General features: G+C 40.4%; 1 non-coding gene across 1 annotated transcript; it reads left to right on the forward strand.

Moving 5' to 3' along the window:
• Positions 1-228: 228 nt before the first annotated feature.
• Positions 229-424, forward strand: LOC131226544 (U2 spliceosomal RNA). The gene has a single exon (XR_009161919.1). It is a non-coding gene; the product is annotated as a U2 spliceosomal RNA (small nuclear RNA).
• The last annotated feature ends 867 nt before the right edge of the window (positions 425-1,291 follow it).

Here is a 1,291-nt window from a genome sequence, read left to right on the forward strand (position 1 = left end):
AATGGTGAGGCCCACAAAAATCAGCTGTCTGGATCATCAGGCGGGCAACGGCCAAAAGAGATGACCAGCACGTTTATCTTCACCGTACAATCGAGTGGGCCAGCTACATGGTTGCTTTCCGTGGAGAAGTAAGTAAAGAGAGAGCTGTATGATCCCACATCGACTGAGGGGAACACTTGCAAGGGATGAGAAGCAATACAAGACGGGAATGAAGTGAACGAAGAAAGCATACCTTTCTCGGCCTTTTGGCTAAGATCAAGTGTAGTATCTGTTCTTATCAGTTTAATATCTGATACGTGGCCCATCGGGTCACATGATATTAAATTAATTTCTTGTGGGGGAGGGCCCACCACAGTAGCTTGCTGCTGGGGCTCTCAAGCGTCACCCATGTGTTGCACTATAACATGGGCCTGGCGCACCCCTCCCAAAACATATCTAAGCTTTGACTGATGGCATACTTAATTTATGATCAGAAATTTAGCATTTTGTCTTCCATTGCTGATATTATATATAATGGGAAAAGTAGTCCCCCACAATAGGAAGAAGTGTCCCGCATACCATCTTGTTTCAAACAAACTATCAAATCATGGGCCTCAGTGATACTGATATTATGGAAATCGTCTATTTTTGCTAGTGTTAATGAGATATTCCCAAAACAAATCTAAATTTTAGCTGATCGACCTAGGGCTAGGGCTATGTGCCTTTTGGATATGATGGTGATGATCCTTTTTAATTTATAAATGGAATCTATGTTTCAGTCGTTCAAAGAGTTGATGGATCTTTACACATTCATAAACTGATACAAAAATTGCCCCGGATGCTCGGATACATTTCCTTAAATTAGTTTGGTGATTAAACTAAACAACAATCAATTATTTTTTATGGATGGAAAGATACTGTTCTTAAATTAGTCTGGTTGTAAAACTAAACTATTAACTCTAAAAAATTTCTTCATTTTTTGGTTTTCCAGAAGTAATTTATTTTCTTCAATGAAAACACAAATTACAAACTTATTGACACAACAACAGAACATGCCCAGTCATGAACTCCTTCCAAGTTTATGACACTGGAAAATCATCCAATTAATGAGTATGAATGAATAAATGAATCTAGTGGGCCCCATATGATGGACGATCCAGATCAAAGATCCACCCCTAATGATAAATGGCTCACATAGAAAGTCAGCCCTGCTCGATGGGCAACCCACATTGAGGGCGAGGGGCGAGGTTTGCCTATTGAGGGAGAAGTGCGAGGTCCACTTGATGGGCAGGTGGGCCTGATATTGATGGAT

This window comes from Magnolia sinica, chromosome 14 (assembly GCF_029962835.1).
Source record: "Magnolia sinica isolate HGM2019 chromosome 14, MsV1, whole genome shotgun sequence".
In the NCBI taxonomy this organism is placed as follows: domain Eukaryota; kingdom Viridiplantae; phylum Streptophyta; class Magnoliopsida; order Magnoliales; family Magnoliaceae; genus Magnolia; species Magnolia sinica.